Below are 13,531 nucleotides of genomic sequence, written 5' to 3' on the forward strand. Positions count from 1 at the left end.
TTGATGTTTACTTTATTAATTTCATCATTTAAATCAAACTTAATAGAAATTTGAAATTTATAATTAAACCGTTCGAATTGTTTTTATTTCGAAAAATTGCTAAAGCATGTGTTTTTGCTTCCTCTAACTAGAACCGCGTTTCGAATTCATTCAGGATTCGATAGACATTGCATTCACGTCCTCATCTCTAATCTGCACCTGCTGCTTTTGTTTTTTGTCCAATTTTTTGTTTTAAATTGACACACATTTAATAGCATTAAATACGCATTTTATTTTTGCAAAATGAAAATCGCAGCTTATTTATGTATTCTTGGCTTGTTTTTCTTTAAATATGCCACACATTCACACACACACACACATATTCTTATATATACACTAGCCACACACACACATACTCTTACAGTCGCACGTGCCTGCAATTTCTTTATGCAAATTACAGCTGATCTTGCAACAACAATATTAAAGTTGCATTTTGGTTAATTTTTTGTCGGGATAAAAAAAAATACATAATACGGACGCACCAACACGCACACATTTACATGTAATACGTAAGCAAATGAAAAAGTGAGCGGTGGCTGCCAATGGACTAGGGGCGGGGTGGAATGGTAGCGGGGCCCTGGTGGAGGGGGTGCCGAGAGGTTAAAGAAACAGACACAGCTGAAAACAAGTTTGAAATAGCCGAAAAAAAAACAGCAAAGCGAAGGTGAAATTTCCGAAAAAAACACAAATTGAAAACGTAGACGAAAATTATTTGTCTATATGTACTGCAAGTGTGTGCGTACGACACTATATAATTGTACTTCTGTGTGTGTGTGTGTAATTTGTTGTTGGTTTTTGTGCTTCACTTTTTAGATTATTTATTTTTGTAACATCTTTAAGCACTACGCGACACTTTGTTTTTAAAGTTTTCGTTAGGCTTTGAACGTTTCAAAATTCTTTACCTATTTAGCAGTTGAAAGTAAAGCATTTCGGGGAGTTAAAATTGTTTAAACAAATGGAGCACTGGAGCTGGCAAACCACCGATTGCACTATCACTACTAGTGGTGGACAAAAAATTTCCTTTACTATCGATAGCAATATTTTTAAAACTGCTTGGAGGGTTGCCAGACAAAGAGAAAAATGTTGCAGCAAGACTGCCAGACTGACATATTGACCGTTGGAAAATTTTACAAAAAACTCTTTGAAATTTGCAGATAAAATAATACATTAAAAAATGAGAAAGATATTTTAAGAAATGTTTCCATATTACTGTTTTGTTTTTGTTTTGTGGGCTTAGACGAAATCGCATCAAGAAAAACAAACAAAATGCCGCCCTCAGGATTAACACCAGCTACGACCCTCAAAAAAGGAGATCATTATTAACATTTGCCTTAATCCTTGAGGCGCCGCTACTGTGCGCTGACCTGCCTGCTTGTAGAAGGATGGTTGGAAGGATGTGCTCTCATTATTTAGGGGCGTTAATTACTTGAACGTTGTCTGTGCCCTTCAAAAAGACGCAGAGCTGAGACTAGATGAGATTTGATGAGAGGAAAGCGGTGAAAGAGAGATCTGCACTTTAAGATGCCGAAATGCATATCTGAACCCTCGCCTCAATGCATTTCCATTTTCATTTTCATTTCTTTGCTTCTTTTTCTAGATTCTTATTATAATCTGTGCTACTGCCGATTGTTACCATTTGATAAAAATGAAATTGATACTTTATGTAGTTCATATAGTTGAGACAAATGCAAGGTAATGGCAGGGCAAATGGGGCGTGGGTGGTCGATGTTAGCAGGAGCAGGAAATGCAAAAAACAAAACAAAAAACACGCACACACACACACACCCAAACTAAACTGGCAAAAACTTTCTAACGGTATTTTGGCGTGACGAGTTCAATTTGTAGGCCGACTGTTGTCCTTGTTATTTCTTTTTCTTTCTGTTTTCTAATCAAACATACGAGTTTTGCTTTTGTTTTGTTGCTATTATTATTGTTGTTTGCTCACTTTACAGTCTCCATTCCAATTTAAAAACTTTTCTTATCAGTTGATGAAATCTAAAATTGCATTTTTATGGCACTTCCTTTTGTCCGCTCTCTTGGTGGCTCTCTCTCTCCATCTCTCTTTTTCGCTGTCTTTCCTCTTCCGCTTCCTTTGCTTTTTATTCATTTCGACACTTTCATTGAAAAAGTTACCTTCATAATGCAAATTTGAGCAAATATTCAACTTTTTATTACTCAATTTTTGTTTAGTTATCGTTCTAACGGTACCAAGTACCATGCTTACTTTGAGGTTATGTGTAAACTTACTATTTTAAGGTTATGGGAAATTCAATTGGACATTATTATTTTAAATGATGTAGTGATTGAGATATAAAACAATTGCCAGGTAAATTTCTTAAGACAATATCAAGCTGATTAAATTACATATGTATCTATCTCAGGCTCATAAAGTATGTAAAACAATTAGCCCATTCAGAAAAAAAGGACGTTGACAAATCTGCAAAAGAATTTCAATTTTGGATTTTTGTCACTTTGATACATATATGTATATATCTTCAATTAAACAAGGCATTGTTTTTCTTAACGAGCAGACGACTGACCTCTTGACCCTTCGGCCTTGTTAAGGGTAGACGGAAGACTGAAATTAGGCCATGTCTCTTGAGTCTAATGATGAGGGTTCAACCGAAATGCTACCTGAAATACTTTCAAGAACAACAACAACAACAATCTGGAAAAACAGCTGCCTCATAATATTGGCCACGCCCAGTGGTAAATATATCTCTATAAGTATTTAATTTTATATCTAAAGTTCGACTATGTATGCAAATTTAATTAACATGAGTTATGAACACCTTCAACTACCTACATACAAGCAAATGCACTCGATCAGGTGCTCATAAATCAATTTAAATGGCCAATTGTATGGGCCATACCCAGGAGGGGGGCCCGAGAGAGTGTGTGAGAGAGAGAGAGAGATAGAGATGAAGGCACGATCGCCACGATCTTGTGGTAATTATGGTGAAAACACTTGGCGCACTTGCCATCATGTCGTCCCCATGTGGAGGAGCTCTCTAAATTGATTTTCACAATTTTCCGACCACACAGACACGTTGTGTGGCCATAATTCAAAATTTATGTCTTTTGAAATTATTTTAATGTTTCTAATGGGCAAAAAAATAACACACACTCTTTCTCCTTGGCCCAGGAATAGTCTATGGTTGGGTTTTTTCTTTTGGCACGAGTTTTGCCGACACCGTGAAGATCTGCATAAATAATGAGTTAGTTAATTTCATTGAAGTTTTATCTTTTTCTCTTTTTTTTCTTTTTAGGCTGGTTTGTGAGTGAAGGTAATGGCTTTTTGAATTATACCTTAAGTCAAAAAGTATTCGCAGAATTCCCATTCGAATTTGGAAAGAAATATTAACTCACATCAAAGATACATTAATGTTCAGATAATCTATAACTGATTTTCATTCAAAAATTCTATCTTAAATAGTCTGTTTCCCTTTTCAAAGTTGAAGTCAAGTAAAAGACTTATGATATCTTCCTAGAAGAAATTTAGCTCTTTCATTCTTGGCTCAATATGTTGTGGATATCTTAAAGTTTTTAGTTTAAATCCTGTTCAACTTAATCTCTTGCTGTTCACACCTTTCAAAATGGGCCTGACATTTATAAATAACCAATTTCCTTTTTGTAGACTGATCCCAAAAATGAGAGTGGCAGGGGCAGGGGAGGAAGGCTACTCGAATTGAAAAAAAACCCACATAGCAATGCAAGGCGAAAACCAAATTCAAATTGAAATCATTTTGAAATAAATCAATGCCAGAAATACACAAAAATTGAATTGTGGTCCAGCTGGAGGCGATCTCCTGTTTGACCGTTGAACTCGCCTTGCCAAAGGTGTTAATATTCAATTAAAATTCTAGCTATACGGACGAGCTCAATAAATTAAAGCTCAACAAGCCAGTTGCCAATTTCAATTTGTTTTCGTATCATTTTTCTCAACCGCAAAGAGCAGGCCAAGACCAGGACGGAGGCAAGTCCGAGGCTTGGCATCTCTCTCTCTCTCCACCATGGGAGTTATTTATTGAGCTGCGCAGGTGGCAAAGCCAATGCCAAGGTGCTGAACTTTAGATAAATTCAATTTGTGTTTAGTCTAACTGCAACATAACTTTACTATGTTCTATCTCCACCCTTTTTTCCCCATCTCTAGTTTAGTCTCTCTGCATGTGATCTTGTAATCGTTGTTGTTGTTCTTCCACTGCTCTACATGATATCTCCCACTTTAATGATTTCACAAACGACCGTTTGACGTTGGCAAACAAGGTGCGATCTTGATGATGATGATATTTATTGTCTAGATTGCGAGCGATTGAGACCCAAAACCAGAATCCGATACCCGAAACCGTCCTCTCATGTCTTCATGCCACGGCAGGAGGGAACGCTCCTTCTGCCAATTGGCAAAAGATTTTCAATATCAAATGGCACCACTGCTCGTGAATGGGGGAATCTCTGATAAATGACCAAGAGTTCTGTTGATTTAGCACAATTGAAAATCATTAGAATAATGGGAGAATATGCAAAGTGGGAGTAATGAAGCAGGAGACACTTATAAGTAGATAAAATGACCAAAGAGATTAATTACCATATTAAACAAAATTTCTTAGATAAAGTTTTGATCATTTTTCACTCATATTTTACTCGAGTATCCATTGAGCTCGAGTTTTGCCATTGATTTTTTTAATATTAAATGAATTTGATTACAATTTGAAAAGTTTATAAATATACTTTTTATTTAATTTTCGTGTAAAGTTCGTTTCTTTAAAGGAAAATCAATATATAAAATGTAAATACAGAGTTTAAGTGATCATTACTGATTAAGACTTCATATAGTCTTCCTGAACCCAAAAGTTTTGGGGCATAAATCAAAAAACTGAATGCCTCAGGATAATTAAGCCTATTTGATCTTATTGTTAGTTTAAACCGTTTAATGATTTTGTAAAATTTGTCTAAATAATTTTTGCTCAAAAGTATCGTGATTCAATTCTGTACGGAATATTCCTAAAGTTATACAATATAATTTAAAGTAACATAAACATGAAATACATACTTGTAAATTATTTAAGAAACAATGAGCAAATTATTCTAGCATTTTATCAAAAGAATAGTCAAAAACTCCAAGACTAACGACTCAAATGTAATTATAAAAACTTAAGAAGTTTTTAAGATTAGAGTTAGTTAGTTAGTCTCTTGGTTAATCAAATATTCTTGAAATCAGCTCTATATCAATCAATGACAATTGTGCTATACTTTGCTAAACATTTTAAAATAAATAAGATAAATAAAACAAGATTTTGTACTTTGATTTTTAATTATTTTTAATTGATTATGAAAATAAGAGTTCATACATTTAAGGGTTAAAACCTGCCTTGACTATGGTTTTGATTATATATTAATAATTATAAAATACCTTAATTGGTATTGCAAACCAACAAAGAGGGCTTAATCTCTGTTTGCCATTATCGACATATATTAATATTTAATTTATTTATATTTCCCAAACTAGGTCACTTTGTTTTATTGAAAATACACTGCGATAGGGGGAATCTTTACATTTGTGTTTCTGTGAGTTTGTTTTAATTTAATTTAGATATTTATCAGATTTAGACTTTAGTCTCCTAAGTCTCTTTCGCAGTGGCCTAGATTTTGCAATTGCTGGAGCGTTGGAATGCAACTCCAATCTTGTAAGAATCTGTCCTAAATTTGTGGCAAATAAAGTTCAGTTACAAAAACTTTATCTTGTAGATATCATCATCATTGGATAGTATCTCTTACTTATTTGGAATAACCTCTAGGAAGAAAGGTAAAGTACTCAATTCAAAATGTTGTGCCTAAATAAACTTTTCCTTACAGATTTCAAAGCCAAGCACTAAGGATAATAATTTCCTTTATAGATTTCGATGGATATCAAACAACTTGGAATTCCTGTTTCGCTTTTGACATAACTTATAGGAAGTCAGTGGAGTATTCCGGCACTCACAGCTGGCGGCACTTGGATGAAATGGCAAATGACCATGCAAATTGGACAATCTCCTGCTGATTCGTCGCGTGCTTCAGTTGGAGTGCAAATTGTTTTTAAAGTGTTTAATTAATATGAAAATTATTTAAAATAATTTCCACAGCCAGTGGCGAAAATCAAGAAAAAGAACAAAAAAAAAACACAATCTAATATCAGAAGATCATCAGCAAGAACAACAAAAACAACAGGCAAGCATTTTGTTGTTGTTTTTGGGCGCGCTATTATTTATTGACACTTGAAACCAAATTCAAGATGGGGAGATGGGCAAAGTGGGGGGATCGAAACGGGGATGAGCCAAAGAGTAGGAGTTGGTGCCCCCCTACAAAAGGCGTCGCCGGTTGTGACAGCAGATGGTGTTGGTTCGCACCGCATTCCTTTTCTGCAGCATCGCCATCGGAATCGCCAAAGCATCAGCAGCAGTCCATATCAGAGGTTTGCTGTGTGGTTGGTCGGCCGGTGGTTCTGCACGCGACGAGTTCCTCAGCTCTTGGTGTTTGGTCTGGCACGGCGACCGATTTCCCGCCCGGCTCCTCGACACTCTACTCGACTGTTTGATTTATGTTCGCGTAATTGTTGGTTTAAACGTTTTAGCCAAAGTTCTCGCCAAGCCAACGCGGGGAGAAGTGAGAAAGGAACATTGAGGCCAGGCCAACGTTTATGACACCACAGCAAAATGTGAGACATGTTTAGGGTTGTCAAATGGGATAAAAGAAAAATATTAAAATATTCCAACAAATTCTATGAAGTGTTTTAATCCTTATCTAACTGGAAATTAACAGTTCTGTTTAAAGGACTATAAGGTTTACTATAATGTTTACATCTGAAGAAAAGAATAAGGCTTCTATTGTATTCAGTAATATTCCCCTTGGATATATTCTTTCTTGGATTAGTTTTTGATCACTTTAAAAGTCAGCCAAGTCATAATTTTCTTTTAGAAACAATTTATAAATGAAAACAATTAAAAACTATTTGATATTTTGAGTTCTTCAAAATTTCTAAACATTGCTTAAACTTGCGAAAAGTAAGTGAATATTTAAATTTCAAGCTTCAAATGGTATTTAGAAACCAACAACAAAGTAATAAAAGTTTATATGACAACAGGAATTTGTCGAAACATTTTTAGGGACCATTTAAATGCATATTAAGATTATGAACTCTCTACCTCTGTAGCCCATTGTAATATACGAATCCTTAAACCCAATAATTTGTATCGAGTAATAAATCGCCTTTCTTTTGATATCCAAAGCATAGTCAGGTTTACCAAAATTTAAAGGGCACTGAGGAGAGTGTGGACCTATATTCCAAGTCGAATTAAAAGTTTAAATGTACAAAGTTTGGAAATGTTTGTAAAGATGTATTTTTGAATATGGTTTTTGTTTATTCCAGAAGAATTATTTTATAATAATATGTATACATTCGATAAACTTGACAATACATCTTTGTAATCTGTCGCCGCTTGAAATGACTCATTCTTTGGCAAATAAGATTCCATTTAGCCTAGCAACAGTTGCTTATGCCGGCAGCAACAGTTGCTACTCACCGCTGCAATAGATTTTCAATGCCCGCAGCAGCAAGTAACAAATGCCCTTTACTAGTGAGTAATAATTAAAAGAAGGGGATTTTGCATTTTATCACGACTCAAGCATGGATAAAACTTTGCTTAGATTTGACATTACAAATGGATAATGGATAATAACTATCTAAATAAATATTCAGTATATAATGTCTCTCTTCTTTACTTCTTAGAGGCTTTGCTTTCTGGCCACACTGACAACCCTAATCAGTTCATATCTTGACCATCTACATATGTATGGGATGGGGATGGGGATGGGGATGGGGGGATATCTGGCCATATAAATATATTGGTGAACCGCCAGGAGGCTTTAAATTTCAGTTTCTGTTCAGGCTTCTCACGTCACACCCCCGGGACCACCTAGCAGCTGCTGCATGCGCTTATTTTCGTTCGTTTGTCATCATTTTTTCAATAAATTTCAATTTTCATGTCCCCATGTCCAGTTACCAGTTACCAGGTGCCAGCTCCAGTTCCAATGTATCCTTTTTTTTGTCCCCTTCTACCCTCGCTCCGCCATCCACTCCCGACCGCCTGTGAAATTCGAAGTGTAAAATTGATTTAAATGGCTCGTGAGTGAAGGAGATAATTTCCAGTTGTCCGATGCTTGTAATATTTATGTGTCGGCGATTATTATAGTTCCCATCTTCTCGGGGCACCGACATCGTTTAAAGTTACCTCTCACTGGTGGAGGGTGAGGGAGACGGGGAGGGGCTAGGTAGGTAAGCGTGAAAATTACTTACTTGTTGTACCTCAACTCTTCTCCCTCTTCTCCCTCCACCTCAGTGAGCTAGTCAACTTATTCCGGGTCTTAACTCATTTTTAATATGAATAATTGTGGCAAATTACATGGCAATTGCATAATAATTTCCAAAGCACTTCACCTCTCAACCCCCTCTCCAGTCACTCCTCCCTCCCCCTTTTGGTCAGCCTTTCGAAAATGTGAATTGGTAATTGAATTGGCGCGGCAATTATCGGTGGGGAGTCGCCTAATCGTAAAGGAGGTTGCCTTGTCTTGGAATTGTTGGTAGGGGAAAACTTTTTAAAATTTCCGGTGGGCGTTTTGCCGAGGTGTGTAAAGTGTGTGTGGCCTAGGCAGTTTCAAGACAGTTCATTTTTTTGTTGTTTTTGTTGATGTAGATGGTTAAGAAATATGATCGAGATCATGATCAAGATAAGCCATATCTTTCTGAGATATAAAATATCAGTCCTCGATTTCTCCCTGGGAAAATGGTGAGTGATGATTCCTTTAAATTCATTTTTATAATTAAAGGATTTACTTCTTCAGAAACTGAAACCCTTATATCTATAATGCAGGAGTTGTCAAGGTGGAACCTTTCTAAGATATTTTATTATGTTAAGTATTACTAGACATATGTATATATAAAAACCTACAAGGTAAGAGTACATAACTCAGCAATTTAGACTACATAATTGAAATGCTTTACATTTAGTAACTATTATTTGGGATAACATGATCTTAAAGCCCCTTAAGTAATACATAAAATAACCAACTAATCATAAACCATTTGAAATAAACTTTGTTAGGTAAATGAGATGAAATATTTAACCATACTTTTTTAATATCTACTTGCTCCTAGCAGTGTCAGATAGTCAAGGCGGAGAAATGAAGGAAATTTTCCTCTCGAAATAGACACTCTCTTTCTGAAACTTGTAAAATATCCCTTCAAAATGCTAGATTTCCCAACCAAATGCCCGATTTGGCACAAAATCATGAGCTAGATTCAACATAAATCTCAAGCAAACTTCAAAATTCTTATTTCTTTATCATTATGTCCTTTATTTGGTAAGTTATTATACATATATCATATATAAATACATAATTTAAGGTTTTTTGAAAGCATATTACATCAGTTAAAAGAATCTCATAGCAAAAAGCCTTTAAAATTATTAGTAATAGGCTCTATATCCTAGAAAATCCAAAATAGGTTCTGAGCACACTTTAAGATTTCAATTTTAAGTAAATATAAAAAACTATGAATTATTTGATCAACTTTTTACTTCAGAATGTGATTATTGGATTATCGTTTAATCGTGGGAATCTAAAACTAAAACTAAACTAATCGCTTAACATTATTAAAATAATGATTTCCTATGATTTTCTTCTATAGTGCTTCAGTTTATGATTATTTTCTCTTTATATTTTCCCCAAGGATATGTGGTTTACATATAGTTTAAAGATTATAGTGATTAACAATAAGATTTTTCGGAATTCGGATTCATGATATTTTAAGACAATTCGAGTAGAAAATTAATTAGATTAACTCTATTGTATTGTATTGCATTTCTTAACCTTTTTCTTCCTAATAACACCTAATAACAAGACTGATTTATTAATTATAATTCTGCTAATCAAATATTTGAGTAACTTTTCAGTTTCCATCAATTGGAATAACAAATTGGTTAAAGTTCAGAGTTGCTTATCCTAAAAAAACATTTCAATTGGGACTTTTTATTAAATTGTTATCGCTGCTCCTATCAATCAATTGGGACTCTCCAAAAGAATTACCACCAACAATGATTCCAAAAAAGAGTTGAAGGAGAATCAAGGCAAAGTTAGGGCTAATTACCCACACGTACCAAAAGAAACGGAAAAGTAACAAATCAAATGGCATGGAGCAAAATGGCCAATCAGGTCAGAGATTTATGGCATAGAATTAATAACCATTTCCACTAAATTAATAATGTTTAGAAGAGTGTGAGCGATTTTTATGAACATTTTCAAAGATGATTAACAATGTGCGCATCGTAAAATTATTTATGAACGTTTTTTTTTTGTGTGTTGCCTGACTGTTTGTTTACCTATTTTCTAATCATCTCCAGCAATGCCTCGTACACCTAGAGATGACTATAGGAGATGGGGATGGATATATGCTGCTGGTTGGGCGCCAGATGAGCGAAACGAAGGGTAAGGGCCTGAACCGCCAAATGGCCCATAAAGAGTCTCACAGCAGGTGAGTTTTTTGGAGAAGCGCGCCTCGTGCCAGCCTCGTTATTACCTTCATTCTTAACACCATCAAAACGGAGATCGGGGTACAGTCAGATTCCCTCTGTCCTCTCTCTTCCACTCCTCCTCCTCCTCCAGCCATCATCGAACAGATGACGATGACGATTTCAGGTTTCCCTGTTTTTATTTCTATCTTTTCAAAACTTTCTTTGTGTGTTTTGGGTTTGAGATCGCCAACGTTTTTCTCATTCATGTTGTACAAGATTTTTATCGCGCTGTTTTTCATTAACATATATTTTTTTTGTCGATACACCGAGAGTCTCTGGATAATTCATTGTCTTGGTTCATTTTATGGCCTTTTCCCCCGTCTAGCCCAACTGTTGTTGTTTCTGTCCAATGATCCAATGATCGGCTGAAATATGATCTGTTATTATGTAGATTTTATGATTTCCTAATTTTTTAACACTTATTCGGTTATACTTGGACAGTTGTGTGGCTTTGGTGGCGCCAAGTCCATGCATTTCTCTTCATTTATCTATTTGTCCATTTGATTTTTCATCAGCAGACTTTGTGTGTTCATCTATCAAATTTCAATTCATATTTTTCGTATGACAACTTGTGAGGTCTCGAAAACTCTTCAAAATTAAAGCTGTGATCCTAGGCTACCGATAAGTGTAGATTCAGAAATATCATATCAATATGATGATCAATATTATAATGTTTTCCAATATATAATCTCAAAAGATATCAGATATCGTTTCTACTACCCACAATCGAATGTGGTTATTACTTTTTCAAATATTGAAGAGCCAAATGGGAAATACTAAAATATTAATAAGGGAAATTGGTAGGTACTAATATTTGCATAAAAAACAATTAATAAAGGAAAAAAGCTCACCAACAATAGAGAAAGATATCAAATGATTCTCTGTTTTAGAAACCACGATGAGTTCGGTCAAAGGATTATTTGGTATCCTCTTATGTTGATATATAAAACTAACTAAATTTATCAAAGAAGATATTGCTTCAGTTCTCTACAGTATCGGATATATAGGCACTTTTGTAATATATTTAACAGATTTATGGTTTATTTATTTAACTAAAAAAAATACTTATTTATAAAAAATTATCAAAAATATTTATCAATCAAAAGAAATCTTACTTTAGTTTTTCAAGAACTGCTTAAACAAATTCATATACTTATATCTCCATGCAATTTTACAACTTAAGATTATTGAGATCAAATTCAAAAACTTTCAAAAATTAAGAAAGTACGAGACTTAAAATTTAAAATTAATAAAACTAAACTAAATATAAATTAAAACTCTTAAAGAAATCTTTTGCCACTTTCTACTTTTGAGGTTTAGCAGATTTATATAAAATTGAGATGAAAACGGTTCTAAGACCTTAAATATTTGAGAATTTTGGTTAAGAAAAGTTTAAAAACTTTATTAAAAACAGTTATTAATCGTTTCCATTTGAAGTTTTACGTTAATCAAAAACGAATCACTCAATAATAATCATTTTTGGAGAGATTTTCATAGAAAATTATATATGTAACTAAAATATACTTTAATGTTTGCAAATATATAACTCATTAAATATTTAAAATTTTCAAGCCAAATAAGAAATAACAATAAACAGAAATTGTGATTGTAATTGATACATTTCTTTGGCAGTTGATCAATGCAAATTGAACTTACATTAACGTCGTATATAGATTGAGAGAATGAAACCAATTATTTTGCTTCTTAATGTAATCAAATTAACAAATTGCAATTACTGCATTGCAGCATTGAGATGGAAAGATGGAGTAATGGAGGCAATGGAAGGAATTATAGGGAATGGTCAAAGGAAAACAAATTATGAGTTCATAATGTGGAGGCAAATCATTAAAATGAAATTTGCCAAGGGGAAATCCAATCGAAATCAGCATCCGCAATGTCAATCTCAGGTATTGAACATTATTTCCATAGCATCCTTTCACCCGAAAACTCCAAGCCCACTAAGGACGGAGGAGTGGCTTCTGCTTGATGTTGGAAGAAAGAGTGGGCCAAGGTGGGTGTGGATGGGGTAAGGGTGGGGTGGGGGCGTTTCTCATAATGCACTTTCAAATTCACAATTACCGCAAAACCTTTTTACCTTCCCATTTGACTTCAATATGGCGACCATTGCGCATGTCGTTCCAATTCCAATGCGATTATAGCCAAAGCCAATCTGACCAATCAGCAATTTGTTGCTGCTTCTCGGGTATGTGTGTGTGTGTGTGTGAGTGTATGTGTGTGTGTGTGTGAGAGTGTGTCTGAGTGCGCACAGGTGGCAGGAGAGGGCGTAGTTACAACCAACCTGTTTGCATGCCATCTCTTTCACATCCAACACATTTTACAGAGCTTCTCAAACTATAAGCTAGAGATCGATGAGCACTAAGAGAAAGAGATCTAGAGAAAGAGCTATTTCTCTTGCCACAGGAACAGTCAGTGATAGACAAATATGTACACTTTTTTTTCAAAAGGAGAACCGGATTTGAAATCGAGAATTGAATTCAAAATCGTTTGAAATTGCTTAATTCTTAGTAACAATTTTGCAAGAAGTATTTAAATTTGACTTTGATTATTTAAATATTTTAATGAGTTAATACAAAAAACTTTAAAAACAGAGGTATTTTATTTGGGTTACAAACAAACCTGGTAGTTGATCAGAAAAAGGTTTATTTCTGATTCGGAATTGTTGTGAATCGACTGTATTTATTTTAAGTTTTCTTACGACAAAATAATTAATACTTTAATTCTGAGTTTTCAAATTTTAGATGGGAAAAAGTCCATTTTATAATGGTACCCAATTAATAGTTTAGAATTAATAAGTCAGTAGTTCTCTTTGAAACCAAATGAAACCTTTATAATCAACATTTCTGTCATTTACTAGATTTACTAATAGT

This window comes from Drosophila willistoni (genome assembly GCF_018902025.1).
Source record: "Drosophila willistoni isolate 14030-0811.24 chromosome 2L unlocalized genomic scaffold, UCI_dwil_1.1 Seg196, whole genome shotgun sequence".
Taxonomy (NCBI): Eukaryota; Metazoa; Arthropoda; class Insecta; order Diptera; family Drosophilidae; genus Drosophila; species Drosophila willistoni.